We start from the raw sequence: 25,050 nt of genomic DNA, 5'->3' as shown, positions 1-25,050 counted from the left end.
ATACCTCAAAGAGAAATATAAAGACTTTACATGTTTTAATTAAATTTCTGAATTTCAAGGTTTTTAAAATAATAACATACGTTTTGATTTTCTTGCGTTGGCATACTAGAATGCTACATACATTAAACAAAAAATCAGTAGCTTTTTATGGGAATAATCACTAAGCATGACGCATGTAAATGAGCTATTTTCTATGCATGGCTGGCAAAAGTGCTAATTAAATAGTTGGTATTCAAGGCTATGCTCGTTCATTGTTTAGTGACATACAAATCCAGCGATGTGTGCCAGCAGACATTTTAAGTTGAATGTTTTCTCCTCTACGCTCTTTGTCATGAAATGGTGGCACCATGATGAGAACACTAGTGTAAGCAAAACACTGAAATATGCTTTAATAATGTTTTAACCATGTAGCGACACTAGTCTAGTTTTCTAATGAATTTTTAATTTCTTTCTTCTTATAAGGATGTTACGAGTTATCGCTGATGCATATTAAATCATATACATGAGTCATTTTCTCACTAAATTTGCATAAAATGGCTAAATGCTAATGTACCAAATGGGGCTTACTATATATGGTACAGTAAATATGCCCTTGCAGGTTTTCTGCAATCAATCTCCTGTATTTCATTAGCAGCTAGATAAAGGTCTGTTCTGAAAAGAGAAAAGAAGAACTATCGTGTGTGCGCTGTGAACTTATGATGCCTATGATGATTTCTATGTGATGATTAGAACCTAGTCTAGAATTAGAATTTGCACCAGGCTGAAAATGAAGTTCCTTGGCAAGTGCAGCTAAATGGTCCCCCTGAAAGCAGCCTAGTGCTGCTAATAACCACCAGGCAGTTCATTGAGACTTTCCACGTTCAGCATTGAACACTAGGTTTAAAATCCATGTAGCCCATGATTTTAATTTTGCGATGCTTGATATGTCTCTAATGCTCCCTGCTAAATCTATAGCCACCAAAACCTTGCCAGCTCGTCACTGTTTCTCAGTGTAAGTTAAAAATGCCGTTCTTCTCTTATTGTTACACTCACCTTCCACCCCCATTAACTGTTCCCTTCTTGTCTTCCTGCTAATAGAAATTATATATATATTGGCCAACATATACTTGAATTGATAGCATGATCACAGTAAGAATGGCGTCAGTGTTGCAATATTATTAATCCAAACAGAAACCTTACATTTAATGACAGAAACTTCATTCTGTCTCTCTTTTTTCTTTTTGACATCTGCAACATTTTTGTACCTGGTGCAAAAAAAAAGTGCTATTTAAATATAAATGTATGCTTTGCCCTACAGTTATTTTGAATTAGTCTTCATAAATAATTAAGTAATGCATAATATATTATTTAGATGCAATGGTCTTAAGAATTTGAGTGGTATTTCAACTACAATTATAGTAATTTATTTATCAGTGAAAAATTTACATAATCACACTTCAAAATCCAGTGGACTGGAGAGATATCAGAGGGACACCCAGGAACGTGTGTAATGACTCTGGGCATAAGATTAACTTAATAATGTAGTGATATGAAGATGTTATAATATCTAACATGGCTACATTTGATGAATCATTTTTAAACGATGAAGGCTAAACATTGTTTCCTCTTTTCAGTTTCATTTTAAGAAAAAGACAAATTTTAAAGATAGGATAGGAATTAGACTGTTCTATAGGAAATAAAAGTACTGTTCCTACTAGAATGGAAGAAAATTTAAATATCCTTCACAATAAAATCATGGACTCTCTCTTCCTCAACTACCAGAGGAAACATTGATTTTATTACAATGTCATTGAATGGTTACTTGATTTTGTGTAGCTATTTTAGGTGATCCCGTTGGTCGTCAGTGGTAAAAGATAATGCAGGGAAGAAATGGAAGTTTTCTGTCTTGTCAGTATAGACAGACTGGTGACAGAGGTAACTCACTCCTGGTAACTCTGTCATTCCATGGATCTTCCCTCAGCCCATGAAGTCTTTTTGAGGCAAATGAGGGAGAGCTTAAAGCTACGATAGAACGTAGTGAACTCACTTCATGACGATGCACATGCAGATACAGACCATAGGTTTTCCAGATTCAAACTTACACACATGGACACATACATGTGCAAATGCAAGTTTGCATATGCCAATTCTGTCCATGTATATGCTTCTAAAATAAAGAGAGGATCTACATAACTGTCACACAAAGCCAATTTTTGCCATTTGAGAATTATGGGAATTTAGAGGAAGACACAAAATTTATATTCATATATTTCCCAAAAATGTGTGTATGCCCACTGATAAAATATTGATACCTCATAAAATCCTCAGTAGTCAGCTGAACAGTTACCTATATAATGTATCCTTAGACCAATTACAACCATAGAGATGGAGGTTTTAATCGTCTGTTTTGAAACACGTTTTTTTAATGTAGAAAAGTACGTGAAGAATTAGCTCTGGCTCTGTTTCATCCACACCACCACCAGATTATACTTTCCTATGCACCTACAGCTAATTCTGAGATGCTACAACAGCAATTGCTTTCTGTGACAGAGAAAAGCTAAAGACAATAATTCATACTTTATACAAAACAGTATTAATTTTACATTTTCTGATGTACCACGACTGCTGCTGACTTAGACAAGTGAGAAGAAATTGCTTGTGTGTCATCCCATTCTTGCTGTGCAGGTTTTCTGTTACTGACTCCAGCCTTCTCATACAAGGCTATCGTGTGTTAGATTCCAACTACGTTAAACTATTACTGTTATTCTCATGATAATTATATTATTTTATAACACCCCAAACTCTTGTTTCCTAAAGATAAAATTCTATATGATAATGAGAATGGAGTATTTTTTATGTTAATGTCCCTTTCAGAGAACTGAAATTATTAACAGAATAAATGTAACTTACTTGAAAAGACATCTCTCTCAAAAAAAAAAAAAAAATCAGATTTAAAAAAACAATCATATGCCCTTTTTCATTGGCACAGAGTTTGTTCTGGAATTAAAATGATCCCGGTCAGACCATACAGGTCCTTTTACTAAGGGTGAAATGCTGGTCCTATTCAAGTTCGAAGATAGACTGACCAAGCTTTGACCCAAAGCACAGGACATTAATTTTTCCAAACAAACTCTTCTTAGGCTCTAAAGAAGACAAATTACTGACCATTTCCCATAGTCATTTATTTATGAAGTTCGTTTTGACCTAGCTTCTTCTTTCTCCATGCTGATGTACAAACAGGAGGTCAAAAGTCTGAGCAGAAGGTGGTTCCTTACCACTATCTCCTATGCACTGGCAGTTTCCTTACTTTATCACATGGGTCTGCTGATCCCTCTCACTGCTGCAGCCTTACTCACATGCCACGTGGCTTTCAGCACCATCGAAGCTGTAATAGTCTACAAATCATTAAGCAAACAAAGATCTGTGTTCTTATCACACACTGCGCTTTAGCACTGACATTTAAACCGTCAGCGTTCAGGGGGAGTGGATGTGCATTCACCATTACTTTCCACCGTTACTTGCCCCAGATTTCAATAAGAGATACAGGAACTGAAAAAGATGGCGACAAAACATCTACATCTGGATGAGCAAGATCAGTTTTGCCTGAACTCAATGCATCCCATAATTGTTCCTACATTAAGTATGTATTTACCATTCTAGTAAAAAACACTTTAGAAATATTTCCTCATGGTGTAGCCCGGGCACAAAAATTTCAAGGGCAAGTGGTTACACATATGAAAATGAACAGCATCCCAAACGGCTGGGTTACCAAAGAGTCCTTTCCAAAACATCACTTCTTTAGTTACAAGGTGCTGGATGCCTCTGCACTCTTAGAAAAGCACTCAAACTTATAACAGGGTCAAAAAAATGGGCCTATCCTTACAGCACCAACATGGAGATGACTGCTTCTGATGGGGTGCTGTCCATCTTGTCAGGAAATTACTTAAACAACGGTCCAGCATGGGGGGGGGGGGGGGGGGGGGGGGGGGGGGGAACAAACCAAACCAAACCCCCCCAAAAAAAAAAAAGAAAAAGAAAAAGAAATCCTGGCTACACAGTGGCAGCAGGCTCCTCCAAAGTGCTGTTCCACCGCCCAGGCACGGTGGTGGCTGCTGGCAGCGCCACAACGCTACGGTGAGGGGCACAGGGTGGTCGCCATCGTGGGCGGGTTGAGCTCCACCTGACAGCGCTCCGAAGCCAAGATGGTATCATTAGCCCCGCGCAGCATGATTTCTCCCTAATCCTTTCCGCAACTTACAACAAGTTTAAATGTCCATGCATGATGTTATTAACTGGCTTTAGTAACAGCTTAAGACCCGGATTTTTTTTTTCCCCTCTTTTTTTTTTTTTGGGGGGGGGTGTGTGTGTTTGCGTTGGGTGGTTTTTTTGTTTTGGTTTTTGGGTTTTGGGTTGTTTTGGGTATTTTTTTTGGAGGCTCCGCCGGCGGATAAGCGCACGGCCCCGGCGGATCAGTAGCGATAGTAAGTTAATTACTCGGCAACGGGGTACCCGGGGGGGGGGGAGGGAGCTGTCTGCTGCGAGAGGCGGCTCCTCGTACAGCGGGCAGCGCTAATTAGCGATAACCGCTAACAACAATTAACAGCCGCCGCGGCCGGAGGGGGCGGGCGATGGGCCGGGTACCGGCGGGGAGAGGCGCGGAGCCCCGTCCCGCCGCACCCCATCCCCGCCCCGTGCGCCGCGCCGCCGCCGGTCTCCCGGGAAACACCAATCAGCGCCGCGGCCGCTCCGCGGGGGGGCGGGGCCGCGCGGGCGGTGGCCCAACGGCCGGTTCCCGGCGGCCCCCGCGGCGCACGGCCGCCATCTCGGCGGGGCAGCGGCCCGCGGCGGCGGGGGGAACCGGGGGTGGGTCGGGCCTTGGCGGCTGCCGCCCTCTTCCCCCGCCAGCTCCCTCTGCGGGTCCGGGCTAGAGCCAGCGGGCATTCGGCTGGGGGAGCTGTGGAGGGGTGTGCAGCCCGGCGGTGCGGCCAGTGGCCTGGGGAGCCCTCAGGCCCAGCGCGGCCTCCTCGTTTGCTGGGGGGGGTTACCCCCCCCACGCGTGGGTGCTGCAGGGCCAAAGCCGTTTTCCTCCGCGGGGCGGGGGGTGGGAGTCAAGGAAGACTTTGCCTGCTGTGCCCGTCCACCGTGGACAATACACGGGGGGAACCCTCACCGCCTCCTTGGCAAGCCTCCCTGGTAACAGTAAATTTTTGCTATTACTAGTGTTGGATAAGGGGAAAGATCCAAGTTTGTAAAGCCTAATGATAGTTATTTATTGACCTATTCTGCTTCCAGTCCAAATCGTACAGGAGCAGGAGTGGGCAGCTGTGAGCCCCATCTCAAGTGGTACTTAGGAGGACAAGTACAGCAAGGTTTGATTCATTCATAGCTTAGTTGTATGGAATTGGGGGGAGGAATAGCTTTTTTAGTATTAGCTTTAAAGACACAGGTCGAACCCTGCATTCCCTTTCCCTTGCATTTCATATATACGCAAAATCTCCAGGTCAGCAGACCTGGGGCTGCTCCCTGCAAAGCCAGTGGCACAGGTTCGTCTGTGTTAGACTGGCCCTGACAGCTAATCTCCACACCTGCTTCACACCACACTCTATGAACGTATATGCATTTATATGCCTCTTCAGGAAGAACAAAACAGGTGACTGTCGACGGGCAACGGCAAAGCCAAATGGCTCCTTTCTCCTCCTCCTCCTCTCTCATTCCCTCCCAGGAAGGCCTATAAAAAAATGCACTCATTTTTTACCTTATGCTCTTGCCATAGGAGAGAGGAAATTCAGTTGTCCTCTGTTTCAGTTTCTTGTAGTTAGGAAATTCAGTTGTCAAAGACTGACATTTTCTTTCTTCTAAACTGAAGTAATGGAGAAGGTAAGGGGTAATTAATGCGCTCACCTCAGGGTGAGCAATCTGTGGAAGTCGTGTACATTTTAAAAAATCTAAATGGACTTTTCTTCATCATGTCTCTGTGGGACGGCTATGCACCCACCACCCACCCCCTCCTTCTGTAGCCAGCAGAAATCAGAAAACAGCTTTTGATTCATGCAGGAAGGGTGGGCTCCATCCTAATGGACAGTGCACCCTTGGCTTCTCCACAAAATTGAATACACTTCACAACATCTATTTTCATTGAAACAGAAATAATGAATCTACCCTGTACTAATGCATATTAATGGCAACTTTAGGGCAGGGGGAGATGCGTTCATGAATATGCCTGTTCATACAAGCAGCCCTTTCTGGAGGGGTGGAGGCAGCCCCCCTTCCGGGCTGTACCTTGGGCAGGGGGCTGGCCAAGGCCTGGCTTCTCTTCCTACCTCTACGGACAAGGTTTAAACATTTGTCTGTGCCAACCTGCTTCCGCTCTGAGCCCGGACGGCCCCAGCTGCCCCTCACAAGTAGTTGTGTGAGAAAGTCAGAAAAGACCGTTTGTCCGGTACCAACACCATGCACCAGCATCCCCAATGTCCAGTGCTGCAGGTGATGGTCCTGCTGGGAAAGGCAGCCAGTGGAGCGGCTGAAGGGGTGTGCTGTTCAGGACAAGGGCAGTTACTCAGCGTTCTGAGGTTTTATGCCAGGAACCGTACAGCGCTTCACAAAACACTGACAGAATTGCGGTCACTTAGATTTAAACCACAGACATTCTAACAAAGCACGTACAACCAGCTCCTCACGATGCCTTTGAACTGTTTCTTAGTCTGCGCTGTGCCTGAATGCTGAACAGAGGACTAAACCAAATAGCACTCATAACAGAAACCATTAGCGAGTGAGGGGAAAAAAGAAAAGAGTAGTAGTAAAAACTGAGAGAACTAGAAACATTCCTTCCGGTACCTGGGTCTACACTGAGATGCCCTGATGGATTTCCTCCATTCCCACTGCTTTGCTCATCAGTTTCAGCCTTATTTCTGCCAAACACTCAAGAAGAAATGTTCCCCTAGACTCAGAAGAAGTGGCCCGCGTACTATGGAGTGCACTTACAAACATTTCATCAGTCCCAAGCTGGAGGACTGCAATAGTTACGAAATACAAGCTTGTTCACACAGTTTGTTTTCTTAATTACATAAGAAGCAGTTTGGTAACTTGAACTTCTCAGGAAACAATTAGCCAGCTCTACGTGCTGAACCCCAGTTCCCATAAGAAAATTTAAATGTTTATCTGGCTAAAATAACTTGTAAATGAACTCATTTTTTCCCCTGCTTCTTTTTGTATTTCATGCATTGTAGACCCTAGCAATGATATTAGTTCTAGTGTGGGAAAATATTATAATTGAGATCTGGTAAGTTATTTGCAGACTTCAAGTTTTTCTTTACACTGTGCTGACATTTAGTACAGCCCCGGTGAGGAAAACAATGCTGCCATTCAGGGCTCTAGACGTAGATTTCAATCGACTTAAGCGGGCACAATGAAACTTGGTCATTCACTGGTTACCCATATTGTGTTCTCAAATTTTCTCTCAGCAAAAGTATAATGACTCAGTATTGTATGGTTGCATAGACAAGGGCTCAGAACAAGAGACACTAGTTTTGTCTGACGGTGTGAGAAAGTCGTGAAGGGATCTTTTCTTCCAGATGGTGTTAAATTCAGCTGCCTTTTTAACATTGGCCTTGCACAGCAATCTGCTGCTCCCTTTTCACAAAGAATAAACCCGGGTCCCTGCTAGTTAACATGCATACTCACGCAACCTGCAACTTCACGCCAACTGTTTTACAATGCACTGGTATGCTAAATAAACTTGATCTGGTCTCTCCCAGTGCTAAAACTACCCTTCAAAGAACTGCTGCACTGATATTTATTTACTTTTTTTTTTTCCCCCCTGTTACATAAAGCTGTGTATGGTTTCATTATTTTTCTCCACAAGTTTTAAGGAAACGGCACCTAACAGATAGATAATCCTCGGAAGCGTTACTTGCTGCATGAGCCTCCTCAAGCATAAACTTGGAGGGCATGTTACCACATTTCCACATGCTCTTTTTTCCCCAAGTCAGAAGTTAGACGTGCAGGACAAAAGGCGGGGTAAAATGAGGCGCTTTGCTCCTAAGGCAGTGAAGGAGTAACAATAATAGTAATAATAGCCAAACGTCTTTTATTGATTGATAACCAGGTAACATTAGTAGGGTACAAAACAATACGACAATGGCCCACACGGGATTATAATACTGATATTTTTCTCGCGTGTTTTCCTTCACAAATTTACATGAAAGAGCAAGACGCAAGCAACAGCTTAAGTAAATTGACCCCATTGAATGCCTAAGTAAACAACGGGTTTCTCCAGAAAACAGCTTATTGCCTTAATTGAAGCTCTTTGAGAAAGAAAACCGTGTACTTTGTCATGTAAATGTTAATTGTAGTAGACAATGGCTCTAGGTAAATAGCACCCCTGGACAGGCAGTAAATGAGAGGCGTGCAGGCACTCTGCCATGAAAGGTTGGTGCCACAAACACGGTTTCGGATGTAAATAAACAAGGGCCCGCTCACCGGTCGCTACGGCAGTAAAAGTTTGGCACGTGTAGCGCAGCCAAAACAGGGATTTACCTCAAAACAGCCTGGCCGGGGTCCCGGCCCGCACTGCCGGCAGCCACCGGGCGAGACCCTCCCGACCGAAACTGCGGTACGATTTTTTTTATTTTTTTTTTATTTTTTTTTTGCAACTACGGGAAGGATGAGGTAACTTTTGAGGCCAAATTCTTTGTTTTCAATCGACAGCACGCCTGCAGCTGCCAGGACCTGCTGGACCCTTCCTCTCCCGGTGTGTGGCGTGAAGGCAAATATTCCCACTATAAACCCCAAAACAACGTTCTATATAAGCAGTCCGGTTGCAAACTTAAAAAAAAAAAAAGCAGCGTGCGGAAGGTTAGCCCCTGGTTTGATGGGGACCGTGGAGCACCGTTCCCTTATCTCTGATCTTATTTTAATCTGCCTTGGAGACGTTCGGTTTCTAATACAGTATCATAACGCCAGTGTGCCTCTGGGAAGATGTTTAGGTCAAGTCCAAAGGAAAATGTTACCCTTCACAATTAATCCCGCTCGATTTCACTGCAAGAGGTGCCTAACTGCGGTAATTATCAAGATGAATAGCACCCGCACTGGTGTTTATGAAAAACCCGGGGATGTTTGCAAGGCCAGCCCGCCACGCCTGCCTTTCCCTTCTTCTACCGGGCCCGGCCTCCGTAGCCGCCCCCCCCCCCACCCCACCCCCCCGCCGTCCGCGGGCGAAGGGCGGAACTTGCGCCTGAGGGAGCGGGCAGCATCCGCGGGTGCGTCCCCTCGCCTGGCAGCCCGCGGATGGCTGCGGGTGGGAAATGCTCTCGGGGGGGGGGGGGGAAGGGTTTTGGGGGGGGCGAGGCAGAGGAGCGCGGCGTGGTGCCGGCGGTGGGCTCCCCCCGCCCCGGCCCCGGCCCCGGCCCCCGCCGCAGCCCCCGGCCCCCGCCGGGCTGTCTGTCACGGGCTGCCGGGGCACGGCGTTGCCACTTGCCCCGAGCGTGGGAATGGGAGCGCCCAGCCGTTCACATCTCCTGCACGCCGTTTAACGGAATCAATTAGGCAAGACAGACCCTCCGCTTCCCCACCCCGCCCGCCCCCCCCCCCCCCCCTTTCGTTTTTTGTCAGGTCTATATACGTCCTAATTATTTCGGCTTGGGATGCCAGAGCTGTTTCCTGGATAGATCTGATCATCCTTAAACAAAAAGAGAGGAGGCGCACACGTGGGTTTTGGAGTAAATGTCACTTTCATTTCCAATGCTAGGCGCAGAGTAAGACACAGAACATTTTTTAACACTTTGACAAGGGGGGAGGCGATCTCGTCTCCATCATGTCTTTCTGCTTCAGTAGCTTCCTCAAGGAAACCCTCTCGGAACAGAGAAGCATCTGTGCTCCCGTTTTGAATAGAAGAATAAAAATCGGCCATCACTTTTTTTTCATCTTTCTGCAGCTCCGTTGAGTTCTCAGCAGATATAAATTATTAAGCTTGCCTACACGTCAGTATAAACTTTTTCTGAAAGCCTGCTTTCATATTATTTGAAATAAAACCCGATGCTTTGTCTCAGATGCACACAGGCAGGTTTTGGGCTGGTTTGTTGTTTTTTGTTGGTTGGTGGGGTTTGGGGTTTTTTTCCTCAGTTCAGTCCACGCTGTATCATCATCATCACCGTCATCTTCATCATCACCAGCTACCACCTTCATTTTTAAGGCCATTTCATTGCAATGAATCATTTTGCAAAATTAAACTCTACATTTCCGAAAAGCTTTCTAAGAGAAAAAAAATAAATGAATATCGTCTTAGCTCACATAAACGTGAGCGGTCTGGGTTTCTCTTTATTTATTTATTCAACAGCAATAGTTGCACATGCATTGTTTACCATCGGTACCATTTCCTCTGTGCAGCGTCTGGCTATCCGTTCTGCGCCATCTGACAACTTCGTATTTTGGAATAAGTATGCCATTTAATTTCCTCCACTCCCACCTTCGGCTGTAAAAATGTTAGATTCAATAAGCATTCCTGACCTTTCTCGGTTTTTACTGGCTCTCGCAGTAGTCTTTCATTTTCACGCGCTGTACGATGATCTTGAAGGAGTTTTTACTTTCGGTTATCTAGCTTTATGAAGACCAAAACACTCATACAGCTAGATAACCAAAGATAACAACTCGCTTCCCTCAAAGCTTTTTTTTTTTTTTTTTTTTTTTTTTTTTAAATTTTCTTGCTAGAATCCAGATTCTTTCTGGCAAACAGGCGTGTTGTTTCCTCCAAGAGTACTAGTGCTGCTTTAAAATATTCATCCTTTTATGCAATTGTGACCTGGTTTATGTGCCTGTGTGTATGTGCATCTAATAGCATCCAAAAGAGATCTGTTGCCTTCAAAGTTTATTCCGAACTTTTCCTTTCAGTCAGTAATTTCCGGCAGCGGTAGCCAACAATTCGTCTCTTAATACCACAAAATAAAACCAGCCATTAAGGTGCGTCAAGCTGCGTTAAGAGTGAGAAGCATCCATCCTTTCACAGGCCTCTATTTGCATTGTAAATCGCTTCGTTCTCGGGAAAGACTCTTTAGCCTCTATAAAGATGTAAAGCCATCGGCAATTTCCAGCGCAATGTAAGGAGGAAGAAGAGAAAAAAAAAAAAAAAAAAATCCCATTTCAGTAGAAAGTGACAAGATGATTCGAGGACGCGGCTCCTGATCCCTTTAGATTATGCACAGCATAGAGCTTTTTACCAAATGGTGGCAGCTTGATTGCAAATATCTTGCGTGCGTGTGTGTTTTAGGGGGGAAGATCCTCGCTTTCTCGGGGCTCCTAGAGCTTGGGGAGAAGAAGATGCGGTCTTGCCGGCTTGCTGCTGCCCCCGGTCTGAAAGAAGGAGAAAAGGGCCATCATTGGAGGGCTTTCAGTGCCAAAATGTGGACAAGCCCGGCAAGGTCAGAGGTCCTGGACCGCGGGAGACCAAGGTAATGATGATGTCATGAGAAATCTCAAGTACACACGGCTATTGATACGCATGAGTGACCAGCCACCGGCCCCGGCCGGCGGGACCGAGCCCCGTCTCGCCTCCAGCATCGCCTCCTCCACCGCTCCCGACTGCAGGGAGATCCGCCCGCCGCCTTTACCTTCCTCCTCTCCAGCGCAGACCGCTCTAGTATCCAAAGACTGGAAGAAAGCTCTCTCTAAGGACAGATAAAAGCGTTTTCAGACCCGAGGAGCGCCTTTGCCTGCCTTTCTCTTCTGGCAGCCTCCGCTGGTGCAGAGGGATGCGAGGCACTTGGCTGCGGCTCGGAGCGGGGCCTTGCTTGCTGAGGCCGGGGATCAGGTCTGCGCTACGCAGTGAGTCGATGTGTAATTACACTGACAATTTGCTCTGCTGTGGTGTGTCTGTGGTGGGTTTTTGGTTGGTTTGGGGTTTGGGGTTTTTTTTTTTTTGGGGGGGGGTGGGGGGGGTGTTGGGGTTTTTTTCGATAATGGCTCCGCATCTGGGTGGTGTTTCGCACCCTTAGTGATTTGCAGGTATTTACACCGGGACGGTTGTGCAAGGCGTTTTCCTCTACGTGTCTATTGGGAAAGCTGCGAGCAGCAGGCTCAGTGTATTTTATAGCATCTATACCCTCTCTCCCCCCTCCCTCCCTCCCTCCCTCCCTCCCTCTCTCTCAGCCTCCGTGTGTGTGCGTGTGTCGCTGTGTCTGTGTTAGAATGCAACACAGGTGAACATTGCAGCAATATTTACCTAAGGCTATATATCATCTGGCGAAATGCCTTAATAAAAACGCCGATTTATCGTTTATTTTTATTAACCTCGTACTTAGAGCGAAGAAATGCACGCTGACGTTACTCAAGGAACCGATGGAGGCAAGTCTTTCTAAACTGTTAGAATGCATTATATACTGCTTTAGGATTTAAGTCTCGCAGTTCCCCCTCCCCCGCTCCCCAAAAAGAACATTGTACTTTGAATTATTTAACAGTATAATTTGTACAGAATTTTTCTAAGTCCAAAGTGCAAACATTAAAGGTCTCTCGAGTATACGTGATACAATGAATCTTCTCACTGAGGTCTACCATATTTACTGTTGAAATTAATAAATGCACTTCAACAGCTCGTGCATGCTGCAGTCAGTATAGGATGCACACTGAAAAATTCAGCGCAGACAGAATATAGACTCCTCTGCACTCCTAAAGGAATTACAACTTAAAATTCATGCTGCTACTATTCCTTGAGGTGCAAAACAAAACACAACGTATCACGCTCCATGTTCCCGTACAGTCATAGTCAATATGCCACACTTCATTCAAATATGTTTGTTTGTAAATTAACCTGTGTTTGCATACGTTGCCATTTTTAGGGGAGAAATTTTAAATGCACGGAGTTAAACTGAAGTTGGTTTTGCTCTGTATTGGCTACATAGCCGGCTTATATGATAAAGCATATGTGGGCTTGTGTGTACATATGTACATGTGTCAGTGTAGGTGTATGTGTGTGTATGTGGCTACAAAATATACATGTAGGTGCATGCGGCTACTCTGTAAAATGAAAAGTATATAAACCGGTCCATTTTTATCGTAAGTTAATATTACAAAAGCATGAAAATGGGCAAGCAATCTCATTTCTCAGGCAAGGCCCAAAATTAATACTGCCAGCAAGAAGTAACACATACACATTGCTCATCTGCCAAATCTTGAATTCAGCAGCGGTATTACTGACGGGGCCGCTCATTTGTGCTTTCAGATTCTCAGCCTTTGAAACCGATCATTTATTTTTTAAACAGGTATTAGATATCCTGGTATAAGGGGACACTGCCATTTACCACCAGTGCTTTGTACCTGAGAGACATAAGAGCTAATTGTGCCAATGTTCTTCGTGGAAAAAACAGCCTGGCACAAAATTGTTAGAATTCTTATAATGCTGCATTATTAGTTACAGAGCTTCTTCAATACCTCTCAGGCTGTTCAGGCACAACAGGGACGACCAAATCAGACATCTGATACATCCAGAGGCACATGATCATTTTGATGTTATGTAAAATTCTAATGAGCTTTTCTGAATTGGCAGATAGACAGAAAGATGTGTTTTTCTGGCAATAGCTAGGGGCAGCAGTGTTGGTGATCAGGCATGTGTTGCACACGACCGGCTTGTGAGCTTATGCACTAAATTCTTTCAGTCAGAGGCGTGAAAATTCAAGCGCTCCTTGTGAACATGTTTGTAAGTCTATGCTTATATAGGTATCTGTATATATAATGCATATAAACACAGACACATAGGTGCACGTTCATGCATGCATGTAAAACAGTCTTACAGTAAACAGACTTGCAAACCGGATTTACAGTTAAATGCAAGGCACGTTGTTGCAAATTGGTGTGTTTCAAAGATGCAAGATATACCTTTAGAACACCAAGCTCTGTTCTCGGAACCACCTCGCTTACACACTGACTTGGGACGTAACTGCAATACCCCGTCACATTTTGTTGATTAATCATTGGAGCCTCAGTAAGTCAAAAGAGCCAACGTGACGATTATGACCAAGCTGTTCATTAGGCATATTACCAATTATATTTTCTACACTCCCAGACATCTAGTAGGGCCTCAAAATCGACGGCTGTCCAGCAAGACTTGCTCAAAAGTATTTACTTATTCTGAATATCACAAAAATGTGTGCAGTGGTTGTAAAATACACTTCCAAGACTGCAGTGTTGTCTATCATGTGGAAAGTTTAAGCAATGTGTAGTTCTGAAATTACTGCGAAAAATACCCCCTGAGTTGTCAAGAGCAGCTGTTAACACTGCCTGCTTTCTTCCACTTTACATAATTGTATAAAACTTATTTATTCCAAAATCACTGTAGAAATGATCTGCGTGTTGGAAGATACGGAATGCAAGCATGGACTTTTTCCTCCTACCTCCTTAATAAATTCCTGCTAATGGCCTGTAGATTAGTATGTGATTGCCATGCTTGTTTTCTAATCTTTTTATAGGTCTCCAGATGGCTGTGACGTAAAGAAGAAACATCCTGCGTGGTTTTCTTAAGAATAAACAGTCTCTATTGACTTTAAAGAGGAATGCTGATGATTCTCTAATTATTGCAATCAGAGCCCCGTCCTAATGCCAGCATCCCCACCCTCCGCGGGGAAGACACACAGGACACCACCCCCACCACCCCCACCCGCGTAAGCTGCTGTGAGGTACACAAGAAGAGTGTGGCATTACATAAATCCTCTTTTTGCACTAAATTATGATAGAATCCACGTAGATGTAAACCACGGCACGCCAGTACAGCCCACGCCAGCTTTCCCCGGAGAGCATCCCCTTCCTCCCAGCCAGGTAAGTCACTCGACTGGTTCACCTTCTAATGAAGGTGCCTCATTATTTCTTTTGTGACCAATATTTCATTTTACAGGCAACTGCAGATTATACTTCTGTTAGGTTGAACGTATGGTATGCAAAGGCGTATCTAATACAAACACAAAATAAGAAAAGGCAAACTATCGAGAATGCAAAGTCTCGGAAAAAAAAAAAAAATTAAAACCGCAGTCAGTAATTACACATGGAAACACTGCGTGCTGTTAAAGAACATACATTTATATCTGTAGGTAATGCATATCGTATCGTCTGACTTCTATTAAACTAAAAAATAAAAATTACCGTTTCTTGTCGTGATTGTCACTCCCTGTGGTCTGTGTGCGTTGTCTAAATCTGAAAAATAGCCAGGGGAAAAAAAAAAGAAAAAAAAAAAAAGCAAAGGATCACCATTTAAACACTTTCAGTGTTTGGTTCTTGTTCGTGAAATATACGTGAACAGGTTATTCTAGGTGTGTTCAGAAGGCGCTGAGTGTATTGACTTTTGAGATTATTAAATAAATCACCAAAACGCTTGGCTCTAGATTAAACGGGGAAATAACTAGCCACGTTTCCTGCAGGTAATCTAATGTGACACAAAACAGATATGAGTAATGTACTCCGGTATCCGCAGGGTTAAATGTGGTAATCAATATTTACAGGAAATAATATGAATAACGTAATAAAACCCCAAATTACATCATTATTTCTGGAGAACTATTCTCAAAAATAAAAGGTTAAGAATGTTACTTGGGGCTCCTGAATAGAAGTGACGAAAACTACAGAGGGAGATACAGGATTTGCATACTATAAGCTGCCAGTTACTTAATAAAGGATGGAGGCTCCACCTAGCCTTCAGTTCAAAACATGCAAAACACATTAAGCCAGCGTTTCCCCGCTAGATTTCCCAGCTCTTCCAGTCCACCGGTGTCCTGAAGCCGGGATCACCGGGAAGGCATGGTCTCTATTTACAGCCCTGCGAGCGTATCAAGAACCGAGGGGGTAAATAAATACAACGTAAGCTACTCGTTTTCATTGCATCATACAGATTACATCAGCCTCAGCTATATTATTATTATTATTATCATCATCATCATCACCACCATCATCATTATTATCATTATTATTATTATTTCCCAGGGAGCAAGTGAGTTCTATTTTACGGTGAAGCAGTTTCACCCGTTCCACGGAGCGGGGTGAACCGGAGTTGCCGAGGGATGCTACTTTTTTGGTGGGAGGGATGGAGGGATGCAGCGGAGCACCCTTGGACGAGTGCCCCGCTCCAGTGACACCCAGGGCCGGGGTCTGCGGCCGTGCCGCCCTTCATCGGCCCCCCCCAGGCTCCGGCGCAGCCGCCCCCTCCCCGACCCCCCCGTCCCCCCCCCCCCGTCCCCAAAGGTGCCCTCCTGAGCCAGACTGAGCCGCGCCGAGCCGGGCCCGGCTCACCGTGCGCCACTGCCTCGGCCGGGAGGGGAAGAGTGGCAGGAGCATCACACGTTTATCAACCACCCCCCCGCGCCGAGAGGTGCGTGTTTTGACCGGGCTGTATTTTGGATAACCCGAGAAGTGATGGCTGCGTGCTCCAAGTGACACTCTGCGTGCAGAGGCAGCGGATGGACTAACTGCAGCGAGCAATCCCTTGCACCCTGGCCAGCTGCAAGATATGTCTTCGACTTCTCTCTTTTTTAATTATTTAATTTCTTTTCTTCCCCTCCTCTTTTTTTCCCTTTTAAAAAAAAAAGGCTCGAGTGTGTAGAGGCCACAGGAGTGAGTTCCTATACTCCAGCCCTGTGAGTGTCTGTTCCTATGCCTGCACACCTTCCGAGGGCACCCAGGCATTGCCGAAAATCTCCCTGAAAAGCCTCAGTTCTGCTTTCGCCGGCAGTCTGCCGAATAATTAACAGTTCCGGCACCTAACTACTCCCCACGACCAACAGGTTTAGCATCAGATGCACAAAATCGGCTAACGGGCGTAAGCCGCCGTGTCAAGTCATAAACCCTGCCTTGTTAATCAAATTTCCCTCGCCGGGGGCGAGTGGAAGTGACCGGAGCCGTGCCGAGGCGACCCGCTCCGGCTGCCCGGGGAGAGGCGGCCCCAGCCCGGGCTCACACCGACCCGGGAAACCACGACCTGGCCGGGGCTCGGCTCCCCCAGTTTTGCAGGGAATTCAGGATCAGACTATCCCCCCCACCCCCACCCCCCCGCCACACACACACACACACACACACACACACACACACTCACAGCGATACTTACAGTTCTTCGTCTTTATCAGAGAACGATTTGACCCCAGATCTACGGGCTGAGCTGAGCCTCCGGTGGCAAACAAAGATCCCCATGGCTAAGCCCCCTCGGAGCAGAAAAAGCTCTTTCATGTCTCCAGAAATGCACATCTTTCCCCTCGCCATCCCTATTTAAAAGTGCCGCTTAGCTCCACGGTGCCATTCTTGCGCGAATAGCTCTGAGAGTTAGAAATCTTCCATCCAGGAAAACGGGAGAGAAACGCAGAAAGTTGTTTTGGGGTTGGCTTTTTTTTTTTTTTTAAAAAAAATTCATTTTTTCCATATTACTTCCTACGCCCCGGAGTAGAAAGTGAAGTGTTGTATGTGAGGCTCTGCAAGTTTTTTGGGGGGTTTGGCCAAGGTCTAGTCCAGCCCTCTCTGCTGAGGAGGACGTGCTCTGAAATTCAACCAATTTCTCCAACGCTTTTGTTGCTGATGAACTGAAGCCCTATTGTTCATCCATTGCCACGGTCTTTTTCAGTTCCTACTATACATTATGCGTTGCCAGAGATAATGAATTTGCACCAAAACCTCTCATAGTCCCATTCTGACAGACGGAACAAATTAGAAATGTCTAGTCTAAAGAAGAGCAATGGCTACCTTTTCCTACAGAAAAAGGAAAGCACACATTTCTTTGGAAACTTAAAAAAAATGCAGCAAAAGGTCGAGTTTTCTAAGGTGTTTCCCTCCAGCTAACTTCTGAAGAACAGTTTCTTCCGAGTCTTGTTTTTGGGAGGCACTGCCATTTTGTGCAACTTTTGTCCAAATCAACCAGCCGGCCAACAGCCGAATAAAAAAAAAAAAAAAAAAAAAGGAAAAAAATTTTAGAAAAAAAATCATGGTGCTAACAAAAAAGACTCTCTTCCCATCCCTGCTGTCATGCAAACTTGTAGCGTGACCTCTCGTCGCTGGAAGGAGGGTGTCCTAAAGTGCTGCCGGTTCCTTCTGTCCCCTCTCGCCCATCGCTCCGGGTTTGAAAACAGCATGAAAACGCCCGTCAAAGCCCCGGCTGGGTTTTAGGGCGCGGGAGGCGGGCGGGGAGTGGGGGGGGGGGGGTGGGTGGGGGAGGGCTGGGAGAAGTTTGGGTGTGCGCCGGAGCGGGAGGTGTGCGGGGAGGGAGGGAGGGATGGAAGGAGGAGGGAGGGATGGAGGAGGGATGGAGGGAGGTGGTGCACGGCGGGGGGGCGGCAGGACGGCTTTCCCCTGCCCCGAGGGGGGTGGCGGGGGGGGGGGGTGGTGGTGGTGTATGTCGTGCTGTCCCCCCACTCTAGGGCGGCTTTACATGATGTCCCCGGCCTCGCGTGGGCAGGTGTCAAGAAGTGTGGGTATGTGTGAGGGGAAGGGGGGGGTGGGGGCGGGCGGGGGAGGGGCGACGCTAAAAACCTGAATGTATACACGCTGCACCCGCGCACATATATATATACGCGTATGCATATATATGTATATGGTGCCAGATGGGTGTCTCGCCCGGAGCGCGGTCGCAGGGAGCGGGGAGGCGCTCCGCCGTCCCCGGGCGCGGATTTGCGGGGGGCCAGTGGGGACAACCCGCCGCAGCCCCCGGCACCCGGGCATCCCCTGCCGGCACGGCCCCCGGGGACACGGCGGACAAAGAGAGCTCTGTGAGGACCGAAAAGAAAGGCCGGCGCGAACCGAGAGAATTCAGGAGAAGTCCCCGGCTGCACGGAAAACTGCTGAGAGGATTTATAAAAGTCTGCAGCGCTCCCTCCCCGCCAGAAATACACTCGCGTTTCCACTCCCTGCCGCGGGCATTTAAGTTTAGTTGAGATGCTTTAATGGAGGGGCAGTTGCGTGAGCGTGCGGGTGTGTATGCGTGTGTGCAGCCGCTCGCTGGCAGCTCGTTTGCTCCAGGAGCGACGGTGCCAGGGTCCCGAGAGATGCTCTGGAACATCTCACGGCAGACTAACAAATAAATAAATAACGCAAGGAGAAAAGGAGAGAAAATCGGCTCTTAACAGAGAATACCCCTCTCTTCCAAGCCGCCGATTGCATTTCATTCTGCCGCCTGACCGGCAGAAATTCCCCTGGCGATAAAAGTTCTCAAAACACCGTTATACACCGCGGCGTCTCCAAAGGGAGAGGGGAAGAGAAAGAGGAGCACAGACCGCGCTCGTCCACCCTCTGCTACCCTCGTATCGGTCACTTTCCGCTGCCAGACACCCAGTCCCCGCTTATACCGCTTCTCCTCCCGATGGGGGGTGGGGGAACCACCGCAGAGCCGGGAGAGCGGCTTTGACTTGCAGATCAGACCGGCGGGGTCTGCGACCAGACCTAGCGGCTGCAGCCCCCCCCCCCCCCCCCCCTGCCCCTCCGGCTGCCTCCCTCCCTCACCCCGGCCGGTAGCACCGGCGGGCCCCGAGCACCCTAACCGCGGTACCCGGCGGAGCACCGCTGGCCTCCCGGAGGGGATGCTTCGCCTCCACTGGCTCAATCCGCCTATGTCATGCAATGTTTTGGGGAGGGGAGGGGAATTTTTTAATTTTTTTTTTTTTTTAAATGCCCGCAGTTTTCTATTTCCCGCTCGTCGCCTGATGAAAAGAGGCAGCAAATAACGTCCCATTAAAAAAAAAAAAAAAAAAAAAAAGAAAAAAAAAAGCAGGACGGGCTCGGTGGTGCTCCGGGGAGGTGGGCTTTGTTTTGGGGACGCACGGGGGGGGGGGGGGGGCGGGCGGGCTGTTGCTGCTCCTGCTGCTGCCAGCGCTCATTTCATCTGGCAGGGGCGCGGAGCGGCGCGGCAAAGCGCGACCAGGCAGCCTGCGCGCCCGCGGACGGTGCCGGCATGCTGTCTCCCCGCCACCGCCGTCTCTTCCCCGGCTCGGCGCGGAGCAGCTCGTAGCGTTTCCGCGGCTGCGCCCCCGCCCCACGTCTCCCATCCCCGCTTCACGTTCAAGGTTTAACGACGAGGTCACGTCCATTGACGTCAGCTCGAGGCATACTGTACGTCCGGCTACATTTACATACATCAAGGAAATTAGGGCAATAATAATAAAAAAAAGAATATGCAAATCCCACCGCTCGGAGGAGAGACCGCGGATTCCCGGAGAGATCGCCCCTATTGCGGAAGATCCTAATTAACGGAACAAAAAATCGGGCCTCCCCGCTCCTTCCAAACATCATCATCATCATCAACAACAACAAAACAAATATCCCCGAAACGAGCAATCTGGGCCGGGCTGCGGCGCGGAGAAGAGCCCGGCTGGAGCGGGCGGCCCCGGTGACCCGTGCTCCAGCGCTGCGCCATTCTCCTCTCCTCCTCCTGCTGCTCCTCTTGGCTCCAGCGCGTATTATTTGTAATACTGATGCATATGTAAAGGTATATTTGCATTTTTTAAAATTTACTGAAACTTACAGGCTATCGCTTTTCCTTTGATCTCTCCTTTCTGTCTTTTTTTTTTTTTTTTTTTTTTTTAAATACCTGCCTCCCTTTTTGCTGTTCCCCCGGTTGGTTTTTTGTTTGGGTTTTCGGTTGGTTTTTTTTTTTTTTTTTTTTTTTTTGGCGAGACTCTGCTGTGTATGTGTCTTTATATTGCTTTTCCTCCATGCTGCTGTTTGTATAAGGTTGTAACCTTATACAAATATGCACAGTGCTAACATTACAAATGAAGGTGCACGAGATGCTTATTGGGTTTTAGGAGGAGAGGAGGATCTCATTGCCTTGCTCAGCTATCTATCATGCCGCTAGCTCGAAACTGGAAGTTTGATCGCCTAATTAACTTCATTTTGGGGGGGGGAGAAAAAAAAAAAGCCCACAACGTTTTAAGGTATAAGGCGATATAGACAACTCGTGTAATGGGGACTGTTTCGAAGGATTTATAATATCTCATTGCTCTATGACGGCCTGTAAGCAAACATATATCTGCCTTGATTTCAGGAACCTTTTATTTCAACATCTTCTCTTAAAATGTGTAGACCCAGGTACGGAGAGCTTTCTCCCAGGAAGACATTTTGTATGTTCTGTCTTAAGTACTACCTTATTAAACGTACTACATCTCATTTTAACGTGTGTAGCCTTAAACCCACTACCTAATTCTTTACAGAAAACGTATTTTCAGAGGTTATTTTTAAAATATTGCCGATAGCGTTACATTTGCTTTATCCGAAAATCCACGGGCCTTGCATTACATTACAGCGCTAGAACATTTCATTTTACCTTAATGGGGAAATTCTTACAAGAAAGAAGAGTAGTTTAAATCTCATTAAAAACCAGAAGATTACTCTCTTTTTACAGTCCTTGCATGTTATATTTTTAAACGAGTAACATTATTCCATAAAAAACAACACCCACCGGTATACACATTTTTTCTTACTTTTTTTTTTCTTAAAGTCCAAGTGCATGCATGAATAATTAGTTACACTATGGATGACTTACCTGCATGAACGTACAGAGCAAAAGTTAGCCCTCCCCAAAGACTGTCATGCACATATATATATATATTTAAATAAAGAGCAGAGTGTCATGCTCAGTCTGTATTACTCAGTGTCTGTTTCACCACATGTATGCTTGAATTCTTTGGCGTTTCTTATTGTATTTCCAGTGCTACTTTCACAAGCCCTACACTGATTTGTCACCCGATAAAAAGTGGTCAGATGCCTACGCGTAAAACATTAAAAAAAAAACAAACCCAAACCACCCCAAAACGGAAACTGACACCATCATCCGTTAGGTTAGCTCTTACCTTACCACATATAGCATCAATTCAGTAGGAAAGTACCATTTCTACACGTTTTTTACCAATAGCGGTGCCGGAGACTCCCGGCCCGCGGACGTAAACCCAACCCCCCCCCCCCCCCCCCCCCCCCCGCTTTTAATTAGCGCACGTGCAGCTCTCGCTCCTCTGCGGACCCACATTAGCATATGCAAAATGACAAGGTGAGCTCGGGGGCGTGCGCCTGTGTGTCCGTCTGTCCGTCCCCGCATCTCATCCGCGTGTATCCCGTCCCGTCCCCCCCCGTCCGTGTGTGTCCCCCCCCCCGTCCCCCCCCTTCCCCGGCCTTGCTTACCCCGCGCCTCGCAGCCGCCCCGACGGGACGGGGGGTGGGGGGGTGGGGTGGTTGGGGGGGGGGGTGTGTGTGGGGGGGCTGCCGCCGTTCCCGGAGCACCCCCCCGGTCGGGATGTCGGGGGTCCGCTCTGCAGTATTCACACACACACACACACACACACCCCCAACCCGGTGTTACCGTACGGCAACCAACCCCGCGTAACGCGGCGGCGGCGTTTGAACGAGCCCCGGGGCGGGCGGCGGCAGCGCGCCCCTCCCCCGCCCTGCCTGCGCCGCTGCCTGTGCCACGGGCAGCGCGAGGACAGCTGTCTGCCCTCCGTCACTTGCCACTGGGACGCGGACTCGACGAGTGGAATAGGAACAATAAATCCTACACACACACACACACACACACACCCCCCCCTCGTTACCTAATATCGGCCTTTTACGGCTCAAAATACGGGCGCGGATATTTCGCTGCGCACCTGAACGGCTCAACCGTGGTGTTCGAAATGACACCGAAGTTGGCGATTTCAGGGATTTCGGCCAAGGATGGATACATAGATAGACAGACAGATAGATATGTAAAAAAAAAAAAATGCGGTAATAATGCTTAGATTTGGGGTGGCCGCTACAGCCAAGGAGACGAGGCAGGGCGCCGAGCTGAAAATAAATAAATGCATGACATAGATCCACTCTCTCGTCTTCTTATCTTTTTTTTTTTTTTTCCCCAATGCTTTTAATACCTAGACTCCTCTAATCCGAATATTCAGAATTTTGCACTTAGATTTCTTCACTCGTCTCTGCAGCCCTCTCTACCTGTCTTATCAGACAGTAAATAATCAGAAATCCGCCGATATGGTCTACGGGTGAACGTACATGTTTTTGGCATTATTTACAAATTATTTTTAAAAAGTGGAGATGCAGATATAGAGGAACGTCTTTTTTTCCGCCCGCAGCATTTAAATACTGAGACGAAAAGATGTACAATGGCAAACATATGAGTTGAAGTAACAGAAATTTGGCATGGGAAAAATATTTTTTCATTTTTCAGTGAGGAAAAAAATCTGAATTTAGAGTTTTCTGCCTACGTACACACAAGGAAAAAAAAGTAATGATTTCGATTCCTTACACAAAAGCTTCCGGTGTGGATACACCTTCTTTGGAAATAATTAAAAAAAAAAAAAAAAAAAGCCCCAAAGCCATACCCTTTCTCTCTGATTAACAACGTCTCCTCTGATTAGAGGTAGAAAGGTAGAAACCAAGAGGAGCAGCGGGGGAAAAGTGGGCGAGAACTGCAATACTTTCATCCAGACCTCAAATAGTCGCTAAATGGTGAGATTTCCGGGAGTGACGTACAGCAAACTCTTTGTTGGGGTGTTTTAGTGAGCTACAGAACGCCAACTTCAGCACCAGCCCGGGATAAGCGGCCAAAGCAGCTGAGTTTCCACGCACGCCGTGTTTTGGCCTTTCAGCACCGACAGAAGGAGAATGAGTCCAAATTCCGCGATGGTTTTTTCTGCTCTTTTATTTTAGTAATCAGTTCATACCTGGGCATAAAATAATCCATCAATAAAGGCGACGTTTGAAATGCACGGTTATTTCGTTGTTTTCCATAATTGCGGCCTCACGGAGGGGACTAAACCTGCTTTACATTTTTTTTTTTTTTTTTAAATTTCGGTCTGGAGGCGAGGGGTTTATTTACCTCCTCGGCTAGCCGGACCTCATTTGTGAGCGGGGAAAAAAAAAAAAAAAAAAAAAAAAAAACAGGTAGGACGCGGGTTGGGGAACACCTCGCTTCTCGGCAGGGCATTTCCCACCCCCCAATGCCCCCCCCGGCTGCCCGGCCCGGCTGCTCCGGAGGGCGCCGGGCTCCAGCTCTCCTCCGGCCCCGGTCCCGGTGGCAGCGGCGGCGGGGGGACAGCGACACCCGCGGGCAGGAGCAGGCAGGAGCAGGCAGGAGTCTGCGCTTCGCATGTTAATTGCCGGGATCAGAATATAGCTTCGCTCTATGGGTGGCTGTTTGAAGAAAAGCTGGGCTTACGAATCACGGGGGGGGGGGGTGTGTGCAATATCCCAGGGAACGGTAATATTTCAATATTCATCCCGGCAGAATGTCCCCATTCTTTATTAAATTTGTACCGGTGCTGCGCGGAAAGACCTTTTTCTCAGCAGCACATACTAGCTGATCGTAGGAGGCTTTACCTTACCCTTATTCTCCCTTTCTCTTTTTAATAAAAATAATGAAAATGAAAGGGTTGATGGTACGGAAAGGCAGTTTTTACCAGCAGGAATTGCCGTGAAGAGCTCTAATCGCGGTGGGTTCTCAGGAGGAAGACGCACTCCCGAGAACTTGGAGGTTACGTTTGATTGGATTAACCGCTACTTTTTTTTTTTTTTTTTTTTTTTTTGTTATTTTGGTAGTTCATTAGCCGAGCTTCCGCCAAGTCGGTGTGCTTCGATAATTGATTTCCCACATCTCCTTCTAGGAATTTTGGTTTCTTCGTGTCTCTGCAGGCTGCGGGCGAAGAAAAGAATTACCCGGCTCTTCCGGAGGACGTTTATTCTGCACCTGCAGGAGTTTGTTTCTTCTTGTCAGAAAAAAATAACAACGCGCTGGGCTTTTATAAGTGAGAAAAGGCTGTGGGCGCACGAACATCAAATATTTTTATTAACAGGTGGCGTGGCTGGTATATGCGGTTGCAAAAGCACGCGTGGCGTGGCTGCCCCTCCCGGGTTTTAGATGCCGTGCTGCAGGTACCGGCGTGGGGCTTCACACTGCCAGCGCCTACCAGGGATGCGCACCGAGGCCAACAAGCGAAATTTGGCTGAATCTCCCAGGTCGTAAAAACTCGAGTATAAATTATTTCTCCTCCCCCCAATGGCATAACGAGCCCGTGGTGTCCTCCTTAGCAAACCTATCTCTGCTAAAGGACCTGCTGGGTTATCCGAGCAGTCTTCTCGCTCGGGGCGGTGCAA

At 46.9% G+C, this 25,050-nt stretch overlaps 1 long non-coding RNA gene across 4 annotated transcripts in view; it reads right to left on the bottom strand.

The window, feature by feature from the left end:
- Window positions 1-25,050, bottom strand: part of LOC142599526 (uncharacterized) — a 127,593-nt gene that overhangs the window by 100,556 nt on the left and 1,987 nt on the right. For 3 of the 4 annotated variants that reach the window (XR_012833094.1, XR_012833091.1, XR_012833092.1), the window contains exons 1-2: window positions 17,048-18,077; window positions 15,097-15,147 (exon numbers count right to left, since the gene is read on the bottom strand). This is a non-coding gene — a long non-coding RNA (uncharacterized LOC142599526). Of the gene's footprint in view, window positions 1-15,096; window positions 15,148-17,047; window positions 18,078-25,050 lie in introns of those variants that run through there. The other variant, XR_012833093.1, reaches the window with a different exon arrangement.

Source organism: Balearica regulorum, chromosome Z (assembly GCF_011004875.1).
Source record: "Balearica regulorum gibbericeps isolate bBalReg1 chromosome Z, bBalReg1.pri, whole genome shotgun sequence".
NCBI lineage: Eukaryota > Metazoa > Chordata > Aves > Gruiformes > Gruidae > Balearica > Balearica regulorum.
The sequence above is the reverse complement of the archived record's forward strand: the minus strand, read 5'-3'. Positions and strand labels throughout refer to the sequence as shown.